Source organism: Euwallacea similis, chromosome 36 (genome assembly GCF_039881205.1).
Source record: "Euwallacea similis isolate ESF13 chromosome 36, ESF131.1, whole genome shotgun sequence".
In the NCBI taxonomy this organism is placed as follows: Eukaryota; Metazoa; Arthropoda; class Insecta; order Coleoptera; family Curculionidae; genus Euwallacea; species Euwallacea similis.
In genome coordinates, this window is record NC_089644.1 from 1,281,304 (window position 1) to 1,308,963 (window position 27,660).

At 35.8% G+C, this 27,660-nt stretch overlaps 1 protein-coding gene across 1 annotated transcript in view; it reads left to right on the forward strand.

The window, feature by feature from the left end:
• Window positions 1-1,023: 1,023 nt before the first annotated feature.
• ex (expanded) overlaps window positions 1,024-27,660 on the forward strand; it is a 48,071-nt gene continuing 21,434 nt past the window's right edge. Inside the window, exon 1 of the mRNA XM_066404822.1 lies at window positions 1,024-1,256. The gene's annotated coding sequence lies outside the window, so the exon portion shown is untranslated. The remainder of the gene's footprint in view (window positions 1,257-27,660) is intronic.

Below are 27,660 nucleotides of genomic sequence, written 5' to 3' on the forward strand. Positions count from 1 at the left end.
TGCACCATGTTAGTTCTCTCAAGATTTCTCAAAAACTTGGTTGTATCGCCTGCATCATTACGTTATTGCCTAGAACGTCCCTTATTTAACCGTCTCCCTAAATCTCATAATTTCCGAGATTTTAATGCATATAAGCCAAATTTTGGATACTTTTTATACTAATATCATAGCTGACGTGAGAATACAATCAAAATTTGAAGATTAGAAATTAGGAGTGGGTACTATAGGAAATACCTACAATAAAAAGGAAGCTGGAAAAGTCTTATGCCCATCACATTTCTATAAGTGTTACGATTTACGACAGTACCAAGTACCAGATATCCCTCAATTAAAAACCAAATCAAGTGGACCATGCCATTACCAGGACGAGCATGCCACTTTAAATTTGTTCTAGATCTGTGGTTCCCTCATACAATCTTTAAAACACATTGCTGTTATGTTAGGTGGTACCCCAAGCAGTGACTGTGATCGGGCCAGCTTTGGCGCGCAGTGATTTCATTGGACCCGACTTTTTACTGTGGAATGCGGTTCGTCACTTTTTTTTATTTCCATTTATACCGAATCGTCCATGAAACGGTACGATGATTTCTGGCAGCTCCTACGCGGTCCTGCTCGAAGTACCACCAGCCGTCATCTAATGACGATACTGATGAGGGGAGCATTGACGCCGCAAAACGAAAAATTAAAAACGGTGCAATGATAATTCGAATCACGCAAGTGGTACCCCCTGCGAGAGACTAAGTTGATTTTCTCTTATAGGAATGCCGCATTTCTTGAGGAATGTAGCCTCGGCTCGGGTACCAAACACACCTGAGTTTGGTACAGTCACTGCGAAAAAGCCTCGAAAACATGTTCTGTAGTACTACCCGAGTAGTACCCGTGCGTTCAGACTTACCGCTCGGCCTGTACCAGTGAGTGGCCCAGGCGAATGGTACTGGTACCGTCTCTCGAAGGTACGTTAGATGATCATGATTTCGTTGAACCACTGCATTCCGATGATGTTTTGCCTCAGAATGTACCTGACCGCTTCAAAGTTAAAATAGGGAATTTAGTCGAAGAACACCTATGCCGGTTGACGGAAGGAAACTTTGGTGCTTTCCAGTACACGTGGATTTTCCGGAACTCAGACGGTACCATTTGAATTTAGTGTGGTGTTGTGACTTAGTTATGTTCTAGTGAGACGCCCCTGAAAGGATTTTTATCTACTTGTATGGGCGCAACTGTGCGCGACTTTTGGATTTCAAATTAAACACATGGTAAGGAAGGTCGTACTTACTCCTATGTTTGATGTCTTGTCATATGTAATTGGGTTTTAAATGCCTCGTTAGCGACCTGAGTGGAGTTTTTACCATATTATTACTCCAATGTGGAAAATTTGTTTATCTACGTAGGAAATTACTTCGGAGATCTACTGATCAGGCGATGCGATGGTTCCCGGGCAGAATCATAAAGTAAACATTTCCTATATCACATGAAGTGCTTCAAACGTTAATTTCTCTCCTCCAATTGCCTTCAAAGGTCCGTCTTTTATTGTAGGTGTTTATTGCGGGAGCCATTGTTAGTGACAAAAGTCAATTAGTATCGGACTTGGGTAGGTACCACCACCGAATTCCAAAGCCGATTAAGATAATTAGCTAGTCAGAGCGTTAAAAGGAGATTTTTCACACCTTCCCTTGTGTCCTTCTGAAGTCATACACAATCAAATAAAGTTGAGGAATAGTGATGACCCACGTGATGCAAGCCAAAGTAATAAATAGTGAATTACTTATGTATTTTATGAGTAATCGCAGGTAGTAATAAACTGATTAATTTAGAACGGTCTTCAGTTTTTTCAGCATTTTGCGTCCAAAATCGAAGATACGTGTGAAAGAATTGACATGGGATGAGTCAAGCGAAGATTGTTGCACGTCGAAGATGGTGAAATGTGTAACATGCTAGAGACGTGTGTGGGGTCGACGATCTTCATGATGGTGCATGTGAAGGTTTTTCTGCATTATGAGTGCATACATGACAATGGATTAGGCCACATGAATTTGCCTATAATGTAAAATTAGTGGTCATTATTTCAGGACGATTCAAATGCAACTAAAGCCGATCCAGTTTTCATGTGTAGTTCAAATGGGCTTTAAGATATAGATCTTCCAAACAAGTAGATTATCATTTATGGTCAAGAGGATGGGGGGTGTCGGTTACGAACTTGAGAATGTTTCCATACATCCACAAGTTCAGTTCACAATGGAATAAGATAAGGATGGCCCATTGAGTGAATAAGCTCTTTCTCATGGTTTACATTATCAGGTTAATACTACTGGCGGTTTATACTACTCCTTGGTAATCCACAAGTTCAGCTCACAATGGAACAAGATAAGGATGGCCCATTGAGTGAATAAGCCATTTCTCATTTATCTTTCTGATGGTTTATATTATCAGATCTAAACTACTGGTGGTTTATACTTCTCCTTGGTAGCCCAAAAATTCAGCTCACAATGGAATAAGATTAGGATAGCCCATTGAGTGAATGAGCCCTTTTTCATTTAGCTTTCTGATAGCTTATACTATCAGGTTTATACTCCTGATGGTTTGTACCTCTCTGGGAGATGGACTTGGATGCCCCAAAATATGTTTTTAATTATGTCGTCAGAAATGTTCAAATTTGATCTTTTTGTTTGGTCCGTGATATTTTTTGAGGACTTTCAAACAAATTAGGTCCAGACCAAAAACATGTGAATTGAGATATTGAAGATTCCTCCCCTGCAGCTAGTCCCACTTTACCCCATCTCGCGATGTGACGATTTAATTTTTATTTAAGTAAAAAGTTTATTAATGACGGTCATAAATAATCGAGACTGTTTAACGCGTGAACACGTTAATAACGTTGAGATTATTAGTCACTCATTATTATACGTGTTAGTTTGTAACATTTTTCCGTCGACTGCATCGTGAAAAATATAACATTTCTACCTTAAATTTATAACTCATCATAGTTACCCCGAGCGGCTTTGCAGTTCAGTTTTAGGTTGAAAGCCCCCACGGCAAAGGAAGTGTTAAGCACAGGATTGGTCAGATTCAACCAGTCATGACCGCAGCAAACCAATCATAACTCGCGCTCAAAATCACGCATAAACGAAAAATCATACAATAATGGGGCTCATTAACGAATGATTTTGTATATATTAAAAAATTTGCATGCAATAATTAATGACTACTTTGAAATGAACACTCTGTATTATAGAGCCTCTTACTCTCGGGTCGGCCTAATTTTTGTCTTTCATAACTTTTTTACTTTTAATCTGTGTCCATTGTGTTAATCATCTGTCAATTTAAATTTTTTTAATATAATTTTATCAATTTTTCAAATTTCAGACGTTGCATTTTATCCACTTTCGCTGACATTTTATAAGTATTTGCGATAACATTGAATGATGTAACAGAATCTTCCTTGGGTATTTTGATTGATTTTGTAAATTATTGGAAAATACCTGTTATGAAGGAAAATATGAGCTACCTAATATTTTTCAAAATGGAACAACCAGTATTGAAAATTTTGCATATTCAGATTTTTTTCCCACGACTGTCAAGGTATTGCCAACCTAAAAAAAAACTGACATCGAAAGATTTTCGATTTTTGTATATTTCCATTTCGTACGGGCTTCGCACGCAACGATAAAGAAATAAGCTTATTTCCCACGGTTTGGTGGCGGTATTCATAGCAACGAAGCAATACAAACATTGACAGACCGACGGCCATTTTGACGACAGCACAAATTGATGCAGCCGTAGAGAAAGTGTCTAATAATGCTTGCATAAAATGACCAGAGCTACTGCGTTCGCCTGCGGCGCATGCGCAAATGTTACATTCGTCAAAATGGAAAAAGGAGGATCCACTAAACTCGCACAACCAATTCTATACACTTCCAACGATAATTAGCGTATTTCTTTGGGTATGCGTGTAAGAAATAAGGTTAACGAGCCCCGTTTTCAAAAACGCGTAAATCGAAAAACTGTTAATTTCGCCCCATAAAAATTACTCGCGGTTCATCGACATTTTAAGTGCAATCTCATTACATACAAAATATTTTTTTAATGGGCTTTAAAGTGCGGTCAGGAGAGCCATTGCTGCTTTTAATTGAAATTGCGTACAGGCCTTTAAGTATGTAATTTAGTGGGTCCTCGAAAATTTTAATTTGTTTTACCCGTTGGCAGGCTGAAAAATGGGGTGTTATTAACCACCCTACAACTAAAAAATGTTGTGCTCATTAAGTCATTAATTTAAAAAAAATGTTATTACACGGAGCAAGTTTTCGTATAGTTGAAAACCTGTTGTTGGGAATTGAAGAATGAAGGTGGCATCCATCCTCGAGCACGGCACGCCTTTATTCTTTAGATAAATATTATCTAAGACATTCATAGTCACTTTTTCCACCCTCAGTTCGCCCTTTTGAGTATTTAAGTATGAATCGGTTGCACTTCCCAGAACCTGGCCTGGAGTTCCCCCACAAAGAAGGGGCTCTTCTGTCCTAGATGTATACATACTTCTTCGTTAGCTGTCTCCCTTGCGGGTTGTCCATTAGGAATAATGAAGTTAAAAGACCAGAAAGGACAATTTCTCCACTATTTCAGCAAAAAGAATGTCTTGTTGGCTTTGGTGGGAGAAATGCCCCCTACCAATCCATTGGGCCAAAGTTTATTACCCATTATGCTTTCTCTCCTTTCAAGAAATCTTTCAGTTGCCTGCCGTTACTATTGGAGGACCTGCAAAGACTTCGCGTTAATTGGTATGTGCTGCCTTAGCTTTGCAAAACGCGCTTCTTCCAGACCGTCCCCAAGCAGCAGTCCCGTCTACGTTGGTGAACACGTAGGCTGTTCTTCTTAACAAGAAGTGCTGTGCTTGTTTTGCTCCTTATGATGATTGTCCTTCCTGTGCACTTGATATTCTGGATCCTGTTTGTTTCCTGAATGGCTGCTACGTCTACGTTGGAGTTCTGTTTTACGTCCCTTAATGCTGAAACTTAATAAATTGATAGCAATGTTCTGAGGTATCACATTTATTAACAAAGCTCATTACTAGTTCTAGATAAGTCAGCAGGTAGTAAAAGCTAATTAATATCCGTATAATAAGTAGGCTAGACCATACAGTAAACCGAGATTGTTGTATGATTAAGATAGTAATGATTAATCTTGCAACTTCCTTTGTCTATTGGTTGCTTCAGGCTGCGGCTATCACATTAACAAACGCCTGAATCTGGACTATTTTCTTTTCGAAATAGTTCAGATATTTCCTGCAGCTAGTTCCTCATAATACTCGATTTTAGAAAATTTTATCAAAGTACGTACGCACCTATTAACGAACACTGTTCGTTAATAATTTCTCGAAAATGTTCATTTCGGAGCTCGTACCAATACTTAATTATAGTTATCAAAGGTTGCTTAATTGTCCAGATGTTAAATTATATGAAAACTCCATTAAAAAGTGATACGAGCCAGTATAGCTGCTCATATAGTGTCTGGCAGCAATGTTTTTATCCTTATTACGTAAAACTATGCGGTCTTGTCATCAATTATTATCGTGTAGCAAGGTATAGCAAATGTATTACCATTTAGGCAGCAATTTGGATTGAAATATGTAACCCAAATAATGCCTTATTAACATTCCTTAAAGTTTCAGTAGCTACCAATAAGGATGAGTTTCGGCTTGGGACCACACTGCTCATGCGCTTTTTCCAGTAAAGTGAAAAATATAACGATTTTTATTTAAAATTGTGTTGTTCTAAAGGTCAAATTATTAATGCGCTATTAACTTTAACTGAAAGCTAATTCCACGAAAACCATAGAAACATTGAAGTGCTACTGGTCAGATTATTCGTTTCTATGGAAACTAGCTTGGTATTAAAATTAACACGTTTACAATTCGGCTTTAAACCAGGACTTTGAACTAGCATATCAATCCTTTGAGTATTTAGGCATAGGGAGTCTGATCTTCGATTGAGCAATAGACTTTTTGAGAACAATTGAGATCATCACTGAGAAAATTTGGAGGGAGAGGGAGATTACTGTCACTTTTATGATAATAATTCTTTGATAGCATGAATCATAAAGTAAAATCTCATATATGCAGTTGTCTCCAACCGTTTTTGAGACATTAATTCGTTTCTTCTTTGAGAAGTCATTTTTTACTGGATTTTCGTTCGCTTCGTTCATATCAAAGTGAAAGTAATTTTAGAAATAGTTGGCAAAATATATTGAAACCTTTGCCTAAGCCGTTTTTCCAGTTAGTTTGGGGTATTCAAAAAGTGGCATTAAATAAATTATAGCATATAAAAACAGCATTGTTTTCTGAATCTAAGAATCTCTGTCCGTCCCCCTCTTTTCTTCCATCCATCCCCCCTCCATCCCTCAGCTCGTCCATCCTTCTCCCCCTCCGCCCCGCCTCCCACGTACCTCTCATCGTCCATTCTTTCCCCCACCATCCCTCACGCCCGCCCATCCTCCTCCCTCAACCGTCCGCAAATTTACATTCAAACTTTATTGCACTATTCTCTGAGATAAAAGCCTTAAAGTTGGCAATTTAGGTCTAAATCTTTAATCTCTTCACCTATTACCTTTTTCAGACTAGACCTACAAAAGCTCTTTTCAGTTTATTCTTCGGATTCCTGGAATGACGCTTTAACTCTTAAGGCATTTTTAGTTAAATGTTTCATGCTGTTTTGGATCAGGCTGAAGAATTTGAATGAAACCATAAAAACAATTTTAATGACTCCCAAGGAAATTCCGTGATAGAAAATTTCTCGATTACTTCGATCCTATATACAGGGTGTAACAAATTCGAGTCTATGTATGGGGATCTCGGAAACGGTGGGAGATACTAAGACGGTTAAATGGAGGCAAAATTGCATATTTTGACGCTCAACAATAATTCATTTAGAAATTTTAAAAAATTCGAATATTTTCGAAAATATCCGACAAAAATCGAAAGTTTGGATTTTCGCTTTTGTTAAAAAACTCGAAAACCATTATTCAGAGAAAGCTGATAATGAAACATTATTTGAGCACTTTTTCTCCAGCGTTTCACTGGCGCGATCGGTATTTTTACTCGACGATTGATTTTTGAGATATCAAGAAATACTTTGGATTTTCTTATGGGCGCCATCTTGGGTTTTAAAAAAACTGGAATCTACACGAAATTTACTTTCCAGTGAGGTATTAGGCTTCAGTATTTTAGTTGATTTTATATGAATAAAAGTAGAAAACCATTTCCATCTAAAGAGCATTGAATTGCGTTGCTGTGTCAAGTCAACAAACTTTTTTTTGATTTTTAATTTTATTTATATAAATTCCACTAAAATACTGGAACATAATACATCACTGGAAAAGAAATATCATGTAGATTCCAGTTTTTTAAAAACCCAGGATGGCGCCCATAAGAAAATCCAAAGTAGTTCATGATATCTCAAAAACGAATTGTCGAGTAAAAACACCAATCATACCCGTAGAAGGCCAGAAAAAAAGTGCTCTGATAATGTTTCATTATAGTCTTTCTCTGAATAATTGTTTTCGAGTTTTTTTAACAAAAACGAAAATTGAATTTTCGGCTTTTATGGGATATTTCCCAAAGCATTTGGATTTTTAAAAATTCGCTAATGGATTATTGTTGAGCGCAAAATATGCAACTTTGCCTCCATTTAACCAACTTAGTATCTTTTACCGTTTTCGAAATCCCCATGCAGAGACTCGAATTTGTTACACCCTGTATAATAAAACACCAAATTTCTATATTTTCGCACTGACAATCACTTATTTGAGACTATACTAATTTATGCACAGCCACATTACATAATAGCCGGCGTGGTGAGACCATTCAAAATTTCTGAGAACTTAATTACAAGATTCCATATTCGGAGGAATAGAATCTAATTAGGTACTACCTGGAAGCAATAGGGTTCCTGACGTGTACCAACCAAGAGGAATTAAATTGAGTAAATTTGTGCACCTGAAGAATGAGCCTTTTTATAATTGTTGTTTACCCATTGGAGCAGATTCACCCATCATCGTCATCTCCTAGTTAGTCTAATGACTACTACACAGACCTTATCTAATTTTAATCCATAATAATTACAGATAAAAACGACGAAATTCCTATCGGTTTAATAAGTGTAAAACCCACAACAATTTACCTTGAAATATTTGTACGTACAATGGCGAAGCCCATTGCAAAATAAACAGACTGTATAAATTGAATTGGAAGACGTTTAAAGAACACGGTTTATGAATTAATTTAATTGTTTGTTGCTAATTAAAAGTAACATTTTACACACACGGGTGGAGTGCAGCGCACTTGTGCATTTAGGAAAAATGGATACTCGGGTGTGGCAATCGAGCCTGCAATAATTGCTGCTATTGTCGCATGGAGCATGTCCACCTTAGTCTTTGAGGAGCGACATTTAGCCAACAAATGTTCCTACTTCTGCATCATGATACATCATTAAAATAATCCGCCTGGAAAGATGGTCTAATCTCGACGTTGAATCGTGGGGCTCACGAAAAAAACACTGTTAAAGCCACGTTTAGAATATAAATTATAGTACCTTCTCCTAATAAAGCCCTGCTTACATGATGCCACATAACCATCTATAGTGGCCCACGTTCCAACGCGAGCTTTTGCAATAAAAGAGTAGATATTCATGGAATACTAACGAAGAAACATATAGATAGAAACGGTAGATAGCACCCAGTGTTTGTTACAAAATTATTATACATCAGGTACTCTTCGGTACCTTTAAGGAGGACTACTTTGAACGGGCACTCGATAGATGCAAGTACTTCTCTCGGCATTTCTTCATTGCCAACGTGAAAATTTTAATTTAAAATCATCACTGACAACCGAATTATTCTGGTTAGTTGCGCTTTGCCCTGTATATTTATGTGGGAGAAAAACGCTTATTAATGGTCACATGCAACATCAGGGGCTCGAATGCGCAGCCACCAGAATAGATATAAATACCAATCAGGCTATTCAACTAATCTCCTTTTTCTCCTCGCGCTTGAGAGACAGGTGAAAAATGTCAAAGACATCGGAGAACAATAAATAAATAAATAAAAATAAATAAAAAGAAAAATAAATTAATTTAAAAAATGCGGGATCTAACAGAGATTGTTACAAATAATACTAGGATCACATCACTGAATCGACTAGGATCAGTCGACACAGCCACAGCTGACATGCTATTTATGAGCGAAATTAATTGTGTCGGCACAATGGGAACCGATTTCGCTCCTTCCTATCATGCCGATTGAGTGTCTCGCGACGTGTTTAATCTCATGAATTGCGTAACATGCCGACTACGCCAAGTCACTCGAGCCGCTTCGGTGCGTGTCTTGGCACACGAATCACCTCAAATATGGAGTACCACAGCATATGAATTAACTTAAATCGAGAGCAATTAGGAAGGTGAATAACTAACGAAGTTAATCCTAAGATAACAGTAAAGGTCTATAAGCATTGAATCGATTCAAAGTGACATTGGTTCCTGGGCGGAGTTAAGGATCACACGTATTGAATCGACTCGGGCAGCACAGCCACAGTCGGCATGCTTTTTATGAGCGAAATATAACGCGTCGGCACGATAGGAACCGTTTCGCCATTTCTTGTCATGCCGATTGAGTGTCTCATGACGTGTTAATCTCATGAATTGCATAACATGCCAACTGGGATGAGTAATTCGAGCCAATTCGGTGCGTGTCTTGGCACACGAATTACCTCAAATCTGGAGTGCCGCAGCATATGAATTAAATCGAATCAAGAGTAATTTGGAAGGTGAATAACTAACGCAGTAAACTCTAAACTGAGAGTAAAGATGGATAATTAAGCCGAACTGTGTGTGGAGTACCTTAAACACTGAATTCCTCCCATTTCCAGTAAGTTCTGAGAAGTCAGTAGTTCTGCTTAAGTAAATTCTGTTCAGGATCTTTAATTCATCAGTAATGATAATGCCAATGCAATTTCCCGTGACGCGTTTTTTCTTTAATTAGCCCGGCATTCTTTCCCAACTTCATCGTATTCTCAATCAATTAAGACCGGGAAATACTCATAGCTGCACCAATTACTTGCTGACCAACAAACCGAACTCCATAATTTTTCGATGAGCTTTTAATTTGTTGAAATTTTCTAATTACATTCAGACGACAGTTACTTGCATTTGCAGTTATTTTCCCTTTGAAATTCCCATCAGCGCGCCTCTGGAATTATGTATTCCAGTGGCGTTGCTTACGTTTTTGTCTGAAACCCCATTTTAAAAATTTTGAACTTATCGTTAAGAGTATTTTCTTCCAGTTTCCTCATTGATTCAGTGGAATTTTTTAAATGTTATTATTAAAGTTTTCGAAACATTTCGTTATGACGATAATCGAATTGTCCAGAAAAGGTTTACGAGGGCGTGCCAGAAGAATGTTTCTTGGAAGGATTTCGGCTTAGTATCCTCTAGACCTGAAGGAAAAACCATGGAAAGGGACTCTAAATTTTTCAATTGCAGTGGTAATTACGTATCCATCATAAAATCCAGAACTAATGTAATTACCGGGCACATAAGGTAAATAATCATTTGAGACCGCATTCCGTAACCATTAGACTGTGACAAATCGAAACTGTGGAACTGAGAATGCGCTTCGCTTCGGGTCAGACGAAAAATGCATTATTGTTTCGTGATGGATGAAAGCTCTTTAAATTTCGAAGTGAATTGATACCTTCGGATTAAATGTCTGATCAGTTTTTAATAAGTTTCGGTAATCCTTCCCGGAATGTTGACGAGACGTGTTGGTCGACCATCGATGATGATGGTGGCCGGCCTGAGCGGTCAGTAACATTTCGTCTAGTCAGACATCGAATTAGTTTTTACCTCTGAGTATGTGCAAATTTATAAGTTTCAACTGGGAGTTATAACACAAACAAAAATGAATGTGAAGTAAATAATAAAGCTACTAACTCGCAAGCGAATCTGCTTTGCGGCCATTCCATTGGTTGTCTTGAAAGCAGGCTATCCCACCGGGAACCGTCACTGGACGTGTGGGGAAAACTGCGAATAGCAAAGTTCCGAAAATTTAATAGTTTGGCAAGAGCCTTGGGGTGACCTCATCTAAAATATATTCGATGACGTCACACTTCCGGTTGAACCGGAAGTCGATACCTGCTTGCTTATTTTAAGTGGAACACTCTATATATTATTGCATTTTTTGGTTCTACGGTCGATTTTAATACAAGTTTATTAATGCTTTCTTAGAATTAATAGTTTTCAAGATATGTACATAGTATATGCAGTTCAATGTTGAAAGTGACAGATGCAGACGTCTGCAGAATTGGAAATTGTTAACAAACAGGAAGGTATTTCGTAACTCTTTTTTGCTACAATACTATAGAAAGTTAATATTTTAGTATACTACTAAGTTTTGCATAATATTTTCTACAGGGGGTTCACAAAACTAAATCCAACTTGGATGTCAAAAATGGTCGAAACTTACTTATTTTAAGCCATAATGGTATAATTAAATTAGTTTATATAACAATTTTTTAAATTTAAGTGTGTATGATTTAAGTCATATAACAATGACATTTTTTTGGAATTTCCCTTTTTCATAGATACATCTAGCACATTCGCATTATAACTTAAAATTAGGAATGTATTATCCCTGCATCAACATCAAACGAAATTACCCAAAAAATACGCAATTTTACTATAAGTAATTAAATGTGAACATAAGTTCTTTTTCGACGTAGTTCCATAATATATCAAAATAATAGTAGGGTTCCATTAAAAAATTTTAAGTTTCAACCATTTTTTGATGTCTAAATTGGCTCTCTTTTTGTGGACACCCTATAGAAAATATTACGCAAAGCTTGGCAGCATACTAAAATATGAACCTTCTACAATAATGTGGCAAAAAAAAGTTACTAAATACCTTTCCGTTCGTTAACAATTTGCAATTCTGCAGACATCTGCATCTGCCACTTTCAACATTCAATTGCGTATATCTTGAAAACTCTTAATTCCAAGAAAGCCAACGTATTAATAAACTCATATTAAAATTTAACGTAGGATCCAAAAATGCAATAATATATAGAGTATTCCATTTAAAATAAGGAACTATCGCCTTTAACTAAGGAAGTATCGACTTCCGGTGCAACCGGAAGTGTGACGTCATTGAAAATGTCTTAGATGAGATTGCCCCAAGGCTCTTACCAAGACACTAAATTTTCGTGCCTTTTCTATGCATAGTTTCCCCAAAATGTTTAGTGGCGGTTCCCAGTGAGACACTCTGTAGAGAATGAAATTAAGTCGCAAAATAAAGCAGATAATTGGAGAAATTAAGCAAAAAATGAGATTTCGGTTTGAAACGTGAGTCAAAGTCAGCATGTTGACTTTAGTTCACATATAGAATCAACGGCAACCGATGGAATTACCACAACGTAAATTTGCTTGCAAGATTCCATTTTATAATTTTGTACCAACTGAAATGATTCCTGACGAAAAATAAATCCCCAATCAATTATAGATTTCAGTAGGGCTGTCAAATAAAATAATATAAAAAATCAAATTTAAAATTAATATAAAAAATAAAATATAAAAAAAAATAAAAAATTGAAATAAAAACGAAAAAAATGAAATAAAATTATAAAAGTGCATAGTAAGTGCAAAAATTAATTTATTTAAAATTGTCTAAAAATTGATATATTGTTAATAGAACCTTTAAGCATAAGAACAACTTGCATCTGCGCCATCCTGCAATATACACAGCGACATAGGTATATTGAATGTAATGTAATTTTCAACAGATACTGGATGTATAGTGGAGACAGCCATAATTTGAATGAATAAAATCGTAAACATTTGGAAATTTTAAATTTTTCAAATATCCAAATTTTAAATCACTCTAGATTGATTATGTACTTTCTGTGCTATGTAATTACCACTGCAAAACATGGAAATTTGATCCGAATTTATTGCGATTTTAATACAATTATTTACCCATTCAAGCCTTGTCTCCGAATGGTTACACCGAAAGGAATCGGCATCAGAATACCTAATTAATATTTTGAACATTTATTTTTAGACTTAAATTTACATATTATTATGATGTTTGTTTTAAAGAACTCGTTTAATAACTCCGTTAGAATAATCCCTGAAAGGAGACGTCAGAGACAAGCTCATTATGTAAAATATTCGCCAAAATGAATGACTGGCTTGTTTTGTATTCGTGTCTTTATAGACCTCCAAGAAGACTTAATTGATTAATATTATCTTGCTGAAATAAACTGCAGATATCTGCAGAATTGAAGAAGTAGTACAACTTGTTACAAGAAGGTTGCAGCGAACTAATAAAATTCGCCTTTGGGCCTTGTCCGCAGAGTCTATAATGAAGGCTGCCCTGGACTAGCCTTATTTATCGTCTTTTGATTATGAGGGGACCAACCTTAAGATAGCATTGCCCCTGTGCAGCAACAACACAAAGTATGTGTTTCCCACGAATTGTTACGGAAGTAAAGATAACCTACGGAGATAATAGGCAGACATGCTAATGCACGCGTCTGTTAGAAATTTGTAACACACGCGTGTGTTAGCATTTGTTTTCAATATTTTGGCGTTATTGCGATAGTCAGTTGCTTATTCTCAAAAAAACAACATAAACAATGAACAATTCGCCTCAAACGTCTAAAAGATATTCACATATTGCTGCAAATTCAAGAAATCAGATATTTCTTATCCATGTAATCTACATATGTACAACCAGTGTAATCAATGTACTTTAGGCATACAGTTGTTTTCCATTCCCCATTCATATCGCAAAATATTCAAACCATGGCTCCTCCATTGTCTTCTGCGATGAACTTTGTCAACATCATCTCAATATTGCAAAGCAAATTTTCTGTTGAGTTCGCCATCATTGAGAAAACCACGGTCTCTTCATGAGAATTTCTCATGCGAAATGGATATTCGCTATAGGGATTGGTCAGTGAGAGTTTTGGAGTAACTTGACCTCAGGTCGGGGATATCAGTACTCGCATTACAAAACCAAGCTCAGCCATTCCGCCACCATTTTTAAATTTACCTTGGTCACTATGCAGACTTCCGAACATCGCATCTTCTTCTGAAGAAGTTCTTACGTTACGTTACGGTTTACGTTACCCTACGTATACGGTTTACCTCATACTACGAAGTTTTTTTGACAATCACCAAATAACTTCTGATTTTTCGTGAGGATTGTCGCTTCGTCGATTCTAAAGATTTTTCCTTATATCTCCATACTGGCGATTTTTGGCTTGTTTGATATACGGTATTAGCAAAATTTTTGGTATATACACTTTCATTATTTTTTTATATCTAGGTTAGGCAGGCCCCTGAATGCACTGGCAATTTTACATGGAAGATGAGTTCCATGGAAACTTGCCAAAATTTTGATCTATTCACACTAAGGACCCGCTCCCCAAATTCTTGATAACTCTGCATCAAAATAATTTCCGCGGGTATAGAGAAATTGACCAATGCCCTGATTTGGTTGTTTTTTTAATGAGGAAATTGTCTTACGCGGTAAAATGTACACGACCCTGTACAAAAATAAATATAACCACTGGAACTAGTCAAAAATACTAATAAATACTACAGAAATTGAAGTTTTAAAAAATTGATCTAATTAAAAATAATGATCAAACCAAACTTTTCTCAAATTAGGCTTTTCAAATGATGATTAATGAAAAGTTTCTCCGCGAGTAAGTAGAGGAATATCAAAGTGTTTCATACATTTTAAGTATTCACTACTCATTCATTCTAGTTCGCCATTTATTGTAGTTTTTCACTCCCTTTAAGAAAATAGGATATTGGATCGCAGCTGACGATTAATTTACAATGTAAGCATAGGGCGACTATCAATTGTTTCAGATGACTGTGTTCGAAATCTACACTTTTGGGACAACTTTTCCTAGAGTTTCAGATATTTTGGATATTCGCATTAAATTTTAAAGAACTGTTAGATTTCGTTTTTCTGTTTATTTTTCTGTACTGAAAGCTGTGAGAGATTTGTGATAGAAACGTTAACAAGGGTGTCAATCCAGGCGTTGTGTAAAGAGTAAATATTATTCTTAGTTAGTTTCAGCCCTTACTGGGATGCGAGGGATTATGCTCAAAAAATAAAAGAAAGAATATTTATTGTGTTGACGAATTAAGAAGGGCTGCAGCCACAAACCGGTTATCTGAATATTTTCGTTGTAGCAATTATAGAGCTTTTCTTATAGACCCCACGGATTAGGAGGAAAAACTACATTTTGGTAGTTGCAGACTGTTAGACAGGTAAACGAGAAACTATAAACTAAAATTACCAATTTTTTTAAAATGAATAAAATATATAAAAAATAAAATAGCGTAAAAACTTCTAAAAAAATTCGTTTTGAAGGAGGGATTTGGAAGATTTCTACAATAACTTTTTCAACCGCAAAGGCATTTACCATTCAGGCAAGGTCCCATATAAAGCACAAAAATCGATCTCCGGGAATTCATCATTTTTGAGTGCGTACACGTAACTTTAAGGCCCATCAATGAGCCTGGTTGTTAACCATCACTATCAGCATGAAACGGGCCATTATTTCTGAAAAGTTCGAAAAAAACATGAACCCAAGCAGGATTGTCTAATTTCCAATTCAAAATCCGAACCATCAGGGAGTTGTACACGAACGAACGTTTTGATGCTGGCAGGCATGGTTGTTTTCTCGTCTGGTCTCGACCAGCCAACCATGAATGGAATGTTGAATAATTTCACGTTAGATGCTGCTTCTGGGGAACCGGTCGTCAAAATGCGATTTTTTTCGGTAATACATATCCTCCTTTCAAGGCCCTTAAGTTATGAAACGAGTATCATTTTGCCGATTTAAAAACTGCCGACTTAATGATACAACTGAGTGTAACAATTCAGCCATGTTGATGAGTACTTTCGTCCTGTTATCAAACTTAATTGATCATATTTTACCGTTTGCCCTGTAACACCTCCGGTATCACTCATGCCCAGTGTTGATTTACTTTTATGATCTGTAGTGGCTGAATTAATTAAAATTGTTCCACTGCAGTTACACATCGAGAAGCAAAAGCAGATGTTCGATTTATTAAATTAGCCACTAACGTCAGGTCTTCACGGCAAATGTTGTTGTCACAGAGCTCTCTTACACTCATTTGCCAATATTTTCAGTTCAAATACTGCCAATATAAACTCATTACTTTTAAATAGCTTGAGACCACAGTACTGGATGGTGCTGCATATCAAAACGCTGCACGTTTAAACGGTTTCCATTTGCAAATTTTATGGTTGTTTGCCATTCACATGTATTTACAACTTACGTTATTCGTACTGGTTGCGCTAAATAAATTGCATTCCCACGTACTTTTACGAAACCAGTATGGAATCTGCGGCATTTAATCTATTTTTTAAATCCGCAAAAATGTTTCGGGTCGTGGTCTACATCGCGGCTCCTGAATTGAACTTTGCGGCCCTATGTAAGGAGCGCTTTATTGCGGTGCATGCTGAATGACGCATTTCGCTCCAACTAAGCGCATAATGCATAATTAGGCATAATTGTGGATAATAAATAACAAAAGATCTGCGTTTTCCTTATGCGGTACCACGTGGTATTTACCAGGCGGATTACCGGACTGAGCGCCCGGTTATTGAGATTCGAAAAATGCCCACAATTTCACTTTTAGAGCGAATCGGCGTGGGTGTGAGTCGTACAGAATGGGCACTTCTATTATAGGGAATTAAACCAATCGCGGATAGTACCAGATTGGGGCAGTGGCGGGTACTACCGGCGCGAGCAGTTTAAATTGGTGTCGCATTGTCATGTGAGGTCTGCAGTTCTCGGGACATTTAATTGTATAGTAACACAGAAAGGACTCGAACGAGTCAGATCTAATTACTGACCGGTCTAGATACGTAGAAGGCAGTACGCCCATGCTAATGTTCTTAGATTATACGCTTTTTGTTGTACTGATAGGTGAACTTTGCCTGTGTGGGTCGAAATAATTAAAGTTGAAAAATTCCTCTTTGTACTGGTGTCAAAGGCTTGGCTTTGGTTAGCACTTTATTATCTAACCCATTGACAATAGATATCGACAAACAATGCTCTTTGCGAGGCTTACGGACCTAATTTTTGAGGTTTAGTAATAAACTATGTGGGTTACGCATTGACCGATTTAAGTTCGGTCTGCAGTAATGTCTAGCAGTGAGTTAGAAGCAGGTTTTCATCTCTGATAACGAGTAAACTATTATTTTTACCCTTTTCACGGGCAGAATTCGGCTCTTGGTTCAGTAACACAATGTCTATTCTTTCTTGTGTCCCTCGGGAATGATCCCTCGTAGTCTAGTAAGAGCTAAAACGAACTAACCTGAGCTAACGATAATACTAGCCCTAACAACTATACAGCTGAGTTTCTTTTTTGATGATTAGAGAAGGGATCTCGGAAACTAGCGGAGTTACGAAGTCCGTTAAATGGGAAAAAATTGCAGCTTTAAGGAACCAATTTATAGCCACTTTTGGGTTCTTGAAAAAGTCCATGGCTTGCTAGATATTTAGCGAAAAGCAAATTTTGTCGATTTCTTTTAATCGATCTTGCCGTATAATTATTGGTTCTAGAAAAATTATGTAAATACGAATTTTGCAGATAATTTTTCCCTAAAAAAGATAGGCCTACCAGATTTTTTCTGTCAGCTGTCATTTCTGAGGTATGGCATAAACTCACTTTTTTAATGGAAAGCATAGTAGGTTATGACTTATTTAAAAATATATATTTTCAAACTTTAAAATAATACTAAATAAACAATTACTTCTCAAAACGGCGGACTTATAGCGTTTTTTTAATTCAAGATTGCAATTTTGAAATAGTTGGCCATGAAATCGTTCATATTGGTTTATTATTTATTTGACATTGACAGCTCGCACTATTTAAGTCAGACGTAAATTTAAGTTTTTGAATTGTTTTGATAAGAATTTTTCAAACTTCGATAAGCGGGATATTGTCTAGTGTTATATTTTTTTCTATGGGGAACAATAAAAAACGAAGTTTACAGAAAAAATCATGAATCAGTAGAAACTCTTAGAGAAGCGGTTGTGGAAATTATTTTAGGCGTGTACTTTGTCACTTGTAAACGCATAGTTTTGAAAAAATTCCTAAAATATGATCCGAGGTGCGCCTATTTCTCAGAAATTAGGAGAAATTATCATTTCTCTTCACGTTAAAGGAAAATCGACTTAAAAAAAATAGCAGAAGACTTGAAATTGTCAAAATCATCATTCGGGAATATTGTAAAATACCATAATAACCGAGATAAAATTGAAATTAAAAGGAGTACTGACCGTTAGGAAATTGTTAAGGAAGGAGATCGACAAGCATTACTAAAAATATGCAAAGAGCAAAGACGGAGCACTTTGCGCGAAACCACTGCTAGGTGGAACGATGAATTAATTTAAATTTATCTAGAAAGTGCTATTGAAAATGGGTTCATAAGTCCAGACTTGGTTTTTACAAGGTACTCTTGTTTCTACAAGGTGTGTTACTTTTTAATTGCTTTTTATAATTTTCGTTAGATCGAATAAAACCCACGTTTAACAGCTACCCAAAAAAGAAATCGATTGACGAACAAAATGAAAAGTTTCATGGGCTTATGAGGATTGGAAGAAGGTTATCTGTAGGAATGAGTCCAAGTTGGAGATCTGTGTTAGAGATATGCGTAAAAAAGTTATACAGACAAAACAAGAGGTCTTTTAAAAAGATTGTTTAAAACCAACCGTTAAGTTTGCCAAAGGTCAAATGGTTTGGGGGTGCATGTCTGCTAAAGGATTAGATGGGAGGAGCTTGTGGACGGTACAATAAATGCTGAGAAGTATATGCGGATATTACAATATAAATTACTGTTTAGCGTTCGTCAGTTGTACTGGTGATCAAAATTTCATTTTTCAACAAGAAGGCGCTTCTTGTCATGCTGCCCATTCAAGAAAGCAATAGTTTGGCGAAAATAATATTAACGTAATGTCTTGGCCTCCAAGCAGCCCTGATTTGAACATAATTGAATGCGCTTGGCATGAGACGAAGAGATAACTAAGAAATAATCGTTGAAGCTCTAAGATTAGCCATTTAAGAGATTTGAAATACACTTACACCTGAATTTTGTGATAAATTGGTGGGAAGTATGCCTGCAAAAAGCCAAGCAGTCACCAAAGCGAAAGGTGAACTTACCAGCTATAAATTAGAGCTAAAATGCGCTCCGTCTTAATATACATATAGTTGTCGAGGATCATATGCAATACTTCTTTTAAAGTTTGTCATTTTTCGAGTTTACAATAATTTCATGAAATTAGTTTTTATTAATTGTTTATGCATTTTATAAACATTTTGAAAATATAACTCGTTTGAAGATATTAATTATCATTAGCTTTCAAATTTTGATAACTTTAAAAATTATAATACGTCGCAATATCGTCGTATTTACCCTTTACTCGAGGCTCGGACCGACACCCTTGTTAACGTTTCTATCACAAATCTCTCACAGCTTTCAGCACAGAAAAACGAAATCTAACAGTTCCTTAAAATTTAATGCGAATATCCAAAATATCTGACACTCTAGAAAAAGTTGTTACAAAAGTGTAAATTTCGAACACAGTCATCTGAAACAATTGATAGTCGCCCTATGCTTACATTGTAAATTAATCGTCAGCTGCGATCCAATATCCTATTTTCTTAAAGGGAGTGAAAAACTACAATAAATGGCGAACTAAAACGTATGAGAGACGAATACTTAAAATGTGTAAAACACTCTGAAATTCCCAATCACACAGGAACTTCATTCATCAGTCTTTGTTTCAAAAGTCTGATTTGAGATAAGCGATGGTGTTTGATTATCACACCTAATTAAACCAGTCTTTTTTAATTTCATTTTCTGTGGTATTTATTAGCATTTTTTCTTGTTCTTGTTAATTCTGTTTACTTTCATAGAGCATCGTGGGAATTTTGCCGGACAAGACAATTTCCCTGTTAAAACGACCTTATCAGAGTAAAGCATTGGTCAATTTCTCCACCCTCGGGGAAAGTATTTTGCCGCAAATTACCAGATATTTGGAAAATCCGGCAGTAGTGTGAACTGATTAAGATTTCGACAAGTTTAAGGTTTTACTACTTTTACAGTAGGAACTTCGCCCTAAGTCTGTCTATGCCAACAGCTCAGTTTCATCATTTATTAAGTTGCCCGTCTACTTTAAGTCCAGCCCTGGATTCCTATGAATATCCCATGCCCTTTCATAACTTAATTCCTCATCCTGTTTTCTCTGGACCGATATACTAAAAGCTGCTTTAAGCTTTGTTTTACATGCCGTTGATTTATGTCTATGTTTATAAATACTTATTAATGCTTTAATGCATCTAGTTCAACTATAAATCTCCAAATCATCTTATACTAATACATATATGTTGGATCTCGTTATTTGTCAAATTTAGATCCTTTTTATGAACACCGCATGAGAGCATCAAACAAAACTATGAAGGTTCACTACTGATTGAACGATATCCAAATTAGTCATTTAAAAGAGTATGAAGTTCGCATATATGCTCATTAATACTTTTCGTCATTGCTGACCACCACCTGGTGCATAAATCCCACTGACCTCATCTCTGACCATTCATGAGTGTTCTCATGCCACGAACCGCTTTTTTTCCATCCCATTTTAGAGAGGATCATCAAATATAAGGTTTCGAGGGCTTTGCCTAAAAAGGAGGTTTCCGCACATACTTACGAATATTTTTCAGACATGCAAGCTGTAGATGGTAAGATGATGAAATTGTTGAGTACTTCTGTGCCGTTTTAGCGGAAAATAGGATGTCTAAAAATTCCGAGAATATCACCCAGTATATGGTAGTAAAGCGGTCGTCAACTTTTTTTCTGAATACGACCCTGATAAGATTTTTGTCAATTTTATGGATGGGTCACACTTAATAATTTACGCAATCTTTTGGTTTTTTATTATATTTTTATTATTTATTTTCATTCTAAAGAGTTAAAAATTGTTCAAACCAATGTTCATTATTTCTCAAGCACATTAAAATATTCTGCAGTTGCAGCTAAAACTTGAAGCAGTTTGAAAAGCTTTAAGAACTTTCCTTCATAGCTCTTCGTCCCTCTGTAATGAATGTCAATGAACATGATTTCTTATGTAATCCCAAAGGAAAAATCAAATTGTGTCGAATCGAGAGAACGAGCGGGCCAAAGTACGGTTAGAATAAAAAAGCGATTTAAAATAAAAAAAGTAAGCAACATTAGATATTTCAAGGGAAAACTCAGTGGAAATCCCATGAATCAATGGATGTTTTTAAAAAAATTAAGTAACTTTAACTTACGTATAATTTAACTTTATCACCTCATTCATGTACTTTTGGACGTAAGATTACAGAGCTTTAATTCATTCAAAATATCAGGTTTCTAACTGGAACTCAATATTCTTGTTATCTGAGGACTAGTTTCAGATCCAAGGTTATAACTAGCTGAAATATTTCAGAAAAAACTAGTATTTAACCGCAAATGCATCATCACAAGCGTCACTAAAACAAATAAATAATGTCTAAAATTAGACTTTAGCTTTTTAATAAGAAGACAGGTAAGAGATATAACAATAGACAACATAGTCTTGTAGAATAAAATCATTAATATTATAATTTTATCGTTCTAAATAATATTTTATTACGTCCGATTTGTGTTAAAGGGCTATTTATGAGACTATCTTACAGCCATAAACTGACTCATTATGGTCCTAGGTCACTAACGCTATATTTTCCTAGAATAATGCGGGTAATGTCTTTCTTGTGGAACTGACGATAACTGAATGTTGCCTGACGACCATAAATTTTTTTACCAGGTGATTAAGGTATACCAGATGTATTTTAATTTTGACTTAAAAATTAAATTATCTGCAAATTAACATGAAATAAACATTGTATGTAACGCGCATGTAATGAGATTTTATTCGACTAATTCATTTATGGACTCGTCCGCAAACTCGTTCGGCCTTAAACTGATTCGTCTCATAAAATCTTAAATTACGTACTTATTACATAAATTTTAATATTAAATTCCATTAAAGCCACCGATGGAAGACCAACACTTTTCGATTTTATAAATCTTTAAAGAAGACCAGTCAAAACAGTCTTATGGGAATATACGGTCTCTCAGCTCTATTTAGACGCTTTGTATCATTACCTCTTTACAGGGTGATTAGATATGTGTTCTTTTCGAAAATGTACATTTGTTAGAAATATCTGTAAGCCTTTTTCTACTCAAAATTTTGATTTTCTATTAAAACTTCTTCAAAGTACTTTTCTCCGCAGATTTCAACGAGCTAAGATTCATTTTCTAAAAAGCAATATTTTCCGGATTGTTGAAATAAATTATAACGTTTTAAATGCGACACCCGATGTATTATTGAATCATTTGATGGTTCTTTTTTCCGATTCAAATGATATAAAATTGAGCACATTTATTTTTAATTGTTTTTAAAAATTTAATTAACAAATTGTTTCTTTGCCTCTTTCTCTGTCTGTAAACACACCCTGTAACTTTACGACGACGATTAATATTAAAATGCGGTTTTCACAGTTTTATATACATTTTTTTCTCTATCTACTTTCTTGTCAAAACGGTTCAAATCTGACCACCTTATACATGCTAGAACAAAAAGCTTGATAGTTAACTAAGAAAGATGCTTTCAATAAGATTTACTTATGCAGGATGTTATTTAAGTGCGTGGTCGAACTACAAGGGGTAATTCTTTGAGTGATTCTAAAACAAAAAGTGTATATAAACAAAGGTCCGGTAATGCTTCGTTTTCAAAATACAGGGTGTCAAGCTTTTTTTTTAATCGTTACACATTAAAAAAAACTCCTAAATAAGAAACACCAACTAATATGATGTTAAAATTTGGTGACAATTTTTAATGTAGTACAAAGGAATCTTTTAAGTTGTTTGCCTCTTTTCGTTAGCTACGTGCACAGGGGTAACGCCGAAAATTTAAGAAAAATCAAAAAAGAAAAACGCTTTCTGAAAACTACGCTTCAACAAATGGTACGTATTTTTTTAGTAAAAAACTTTAACAACAAGTAAATGCCAAATTTCAACAAAATCGGCTAAAAGATTATTAAGATCTTTAGGAAAAAATTATTTTCTAAAAAAAGTTTAACACACTGTATCTCGAAAACAAAGCAATACTGAACTCATGCTTATATAAACTTTTCGTCTTAGAATTACTCAAAGAATCACTCCTTGAAGTTTGGGCACAATTTAACAATACTCTGTATATGCTTATATACAGGGTGGATCAAAAGTGTATTTTTTTAAAACCGTTTTAAAGAAGTCATTTAGCTTCTTTTATACGTCCAATTTAAAACTCATTTAAAGAAAAAAATTCTGAAATTTATCAATTACAGACGCGATGAATGATAAATGGTGAATTTCAGTATTCAAAAAGTGCGCACTCAGTCTGACACAATGACGTACTAAAGCAAAGACATTGGAGAAAGTCGGCCATATTGTAGCACTCCGTGCGCATTAGTGCGGGACCCAAATGCACCTATACATAAATCATCGAGGCATAGACGACAAATTGTTTAGGTGATGAGTACCTACAATTTGTTTTGTGTCTTAAAAATCCATTTTTCCTCAGAGCTTAATTCTTTTTTATTTTTCGCTTTGCTGCGTTGATGGTCAATCGTCCCAAATTTTACAATGAGGAAATTATCTGCGTCAGCTTGACATGTTACTCAATGACGTAGCAAAACAAAGACATTGGAGAAAGTCGGCCATATTGTCGCTCTTGGTGCGCACTAGTGCGAAATCCGAACTAACCCGAATGCGCAATGCATGAAACATCGATGCGTAGACAAATTATTGAGGTAATGAGTATCGACAATTAGTTTTGTGTCTTAAAAATAGATTTTCTCCGAGTGTAATTCCTTTTTACCTTTTCTCCTTGCTTTGAGGATCAGCCGCACCAAAACTTAGAGTAGGTTTGTTGGTGATCATAACATCAAGAGTTTGATCGCTAGAAACTTGTTGGGCTCGCCGTTATGAAAAATTGTCGACATTCTTTCCAAAAACAGTGAACGTTCAAATGTCCGAAGTTTCTTCACCATTAAGCGAAGACCGTTAAACTGCTGGCAAAAAAGCCAACCGAAACCTGCTGTATATGGCTACTCGAGCTAAAAATGGAAAGTGTTTATATTGCAAACAATGGCTGCTGAATTAAAAATATCGACGCATCGGAATCGCATTCACATGTGCATTTCACCGCATTCATTGATCAACTTTATACGATCATTGTCTCGAAAATCGCTAAGGAACTAGTTTTTCGAAACGAACGACTTTTGTTACGAATCTACTGTATTAAACATATAACGTGTTCGGTCGTTACGAGCACTACAGGCTACTGCTGCTTTCACGCCTTCGGAATCTATGAGAAAAAGTTTTATAAATTATGAGAGTTGCATGCAGTATGCAATATGCGTGTTAACAATTATTTCTATTATAAAAGGTAATGTTGTTTATTATGAATGGCTTGGGTGTGGGGCCAAGATTTATATTACACACCATTAGGCGTTGTAGACCCATAGGAATTTGGGTGAGTTCAGGTTAGGCGGGAAAGAAGAAACACAATCATCAAATTTTAGCAATTGATGGAAGAAAGTAACAAACTGCCCGAATTGTGTGCAGCTACACATACTAATTCGTCCATTTTAAATTATAAATTGGTTCTTTGAAGTGAACATCAACATATTTAACGACATAGTTTTACACTTTTCACACGTGATTCTGTCTATGGAAGATAAATGTCTAAAATGTGTGAAGTACTCCAGCAAAAAAGTTGTCCTGAAAGTGGGATTTCGAACACAGTCGCCCCAAACATTTGAGAGTCGCCATATGCTTATAATGTAAATTTATCGCCAACTATGTTCCAATATTTTTCTTAAGAAGATTAGAAATACGAAAATCAAACGTACTAAAAATGTATGAAAAGTGGATATTGAAAATATTTGAAACACTCTTGTGAAATTCTCCTTCTCAATCGCCGAGAAATGACTTTACAATTTTTGTTCATAGATAACCCAATTCTTCATTACTCTTACCTGAAAGGATTTTAATATTATGATCTCTACGCAAAGAATTGATCGTTTTTTCTTCGACGGGGGTTAAATTTGGTTTACTTCCAAAAAGTAAAATTCAATTACAAAAGATAACAGAATCCCCCTTAAATGTGTAGAACATATTTACAGCAAAATTATTATTTATCTCTTATGCGCGTCGGCGCTTGATAAAACAAAGTCACAAGGACACACATTCATGGCAGTTTTCCGTTTAAAATTGAGACCAATTTTAGTGAAATGCCTGCAATTATTTGTTATGTCCACTCCTTCTAGAACAACATCTACATGTACTTCTTCTAGATCATCGACGGAAAATAAATTTGCTTTGACACCAAATGACGCATAAAATGATAATATACAGAACGGTCAGGACCCTGATTCTATAGCAATATGTGAAAGTGAGAATGAAATGTTTGGCCATCTTCATTGGTTCGAGTGTTGATTACAGACCTATTGCTCTAGAATGGAATTAATGAAAATTGATTGAAAACGTTGTCAAAGAGAAGTTAATGCGGTTTTTCTGATACAGAACAACAGTTTGATCCTTAATCTGTCCATCGGATTTCAGTCCATGGACCCCAGTTTTGCGCTCTCGCCGCGAAGTGTTTGCTGACTTACCACAGGTAGTTGACTGCGTGGACCACGAAATATTGTTGCGTAAGCTGCAACTTTACGAGATTCATCGCCTAAATTTAGCTTCAAATATCTGAAGCTCTTAAGATTGCAGGAAAAATCCTCAGAACTGGACCCCATCAAACCGGCCATCAACAGATTTGGTCAAAGTGAGACGGACTCGACGACAAACCAAAACCCATTATTACTATTATTGCGATGGTCACTGGCCGCCATTACGTCACTAATTTATTAGAATTAAACACTTCTCGGACGTGATTTCGTCCGATGGATGCTGCATGGCATTGTTAATTGTCCCATAATAACCATAATTTCGTAAATGCATGGGCGCCATGTCCGAGTAATGGCCGGCTGGAATGTTATCGCCGCTCTTTGCTTATTGGAGAGGCTGCTTTAGCTATTACTGCCTTCATTAACATTCTTGTGATTTCTTCTCTATGTGTACATATTGCGGTTTGCGCATTGTTGGGATAGATTTATTATTTTAGATGGGATTTTTCCGCCCAGGACTGGAATCGTGGAAATTAACCTTTAGCGCTGTCGGGTTAGAAGTTGGTTGATTAGGTTCGAAAATTGGATTTGGTTGAGGGTTGGGCCAATGGCGGCAAGAAATGGAAGATGTATAATTAGTTACAGCATGAGTTTTGATGCCTAAATTGGATGTTGTGTAAGCACTGTCGGCAATAATTTAACTTGCTCAAGAGCCATTTCTCGCGAAGAATCATTTCCAATCACATTCTCAGAATCTAGTCCTCAGGATTGAGTACACCTAATTACAGCTTACTACAACCGTATACAGGGTGTCCGGAAGTAACGTTGAAATACTTTGGGACAATTTAAGAGATTAAAATAATAGAAAAAATTCTTATAAACATACCCCAAAAATTGCTTCTTAAAGGGGCTAGGACCCCTTAAAGGGGGAACTTTAAAAGTGTTTTTTTCACTATATTTTCGAAACGGTTTGCGTTAAAATGATGAAATTCGGTATACAGTAATAAGCTGGAATGCGAAAACTTTCTTTGTTTTAATAGTTGCAGATTTCAGCCAGAGGCGTCACGTACAAGGAGTCTCCTACGCAAATGTTGTCTTAACTTTTTTGTTTATCCTATTTCTTAATTTTTGAAATCAAATTAGTGAATAGCAAATATTTTTAAGTAAAAAGGTTTTCTAATTTCATCTCATTAGGATAAATCGTCTCTAAAAAAAAAGGGTTTTATGAGCCGATCCACGATTACATGGACATAAAGTACATCTTAATAAACATACGAAGAGGCATCCTTGTAATATCAATATTGTCTTATTAGCCAGCAATAACAAAACTAATATTATTAAGGATTTTCACTATTCATAACAAATGTTGAAAATTGCCTCCATTCATCTAAACACATCCTCAAGTTCTTTTCTTCCTAGATTTCAATGTTGATGTAATCGTGCATTAATTTACAAAAACTCATTTTTTTACTAAAAAATATTTGCGATTCAATAATTTGATTTCAACAATTAAAAAATGTCACAAACAAAGAAAGTTAGGGCAACATTTACGTAGGAGACCCCTTGCATGTAACGCCCCTGACTAAAATCTTTAATTATTAACACAAAAAAGTTTTCTCATTCCAACTTATTACAGTATATCGAACTTCATAATTTTAACGCAAACCGTTTCGAAAATATTGCGGAAAAACCACCTTCAAGGTTCCCCCTTTAAGGGGTCTACCTCCTTGAAGATGCAATTTTTTGGGGTATGTTTATAAGAAGTTTTTTATTATTTTTATTTCTAGAAGCACCACCCAAAATATTTCAACGTTATTTCGAGCCACCCTGTATG